The following is a 458-nucleotide window of genomic DNA, read 5'->3' on the forward strand; positions in this document are numbered from 1 at the left end:
CCGCTGGCCGGTCGAACCGGCCCGGCGGACGGCAGCCGGCTCACAGGCCCCGCCCCACGTGGTGCCTCACGCAAAGCCCTCCGTGCGGGAAACCCCGCCGCTCTGCGCCCTCAGGCGGCCGCAGCGCAGACCGCAACCTAACGGCGGGGGTGGGAGCCGGGAGAAGGATGAGGTGGGCGGTTCTTACACCCTCTTGTGGGATGGAGGATCCCTGGAGTCAGGTTCACAATTACTCATCGACTGTCATTTCATCAATTAATTAATGCATTCATTCATTCACTTGTTCTAACACTTACTGAGAACTATCAATGGCCCGACGCTTCTCCAGGGCTGTGGATACGGCAGGGGGCAAAACAAAGTCCCTGCCCTCTTGCTACTTCTATTCTAGGGGGAAAAAATTCAGACCTCGATCATATCACTCTTCTGCTCACAACCCTTCCATGGCTCGCCATCTCACT

The sequence above is a fragment of the Carlito syrichta genome, unplaced genomic scaffold (genome assembly GCF_000164805.1).
Source record: "Carlito syrichta isolate Samal-C Ts95f unplaced genomic scaffold, Tarsius_syrichta-2.0.1 Scaffold274096, whole genome shotgun sequence".
Taxonomy (NCBI): domain Eukaryota; kingdom Metazoa; phylum Chordata; class Mammalia; order Primates; family Tarsiidae; genus Carlito; species Carlito syrichta.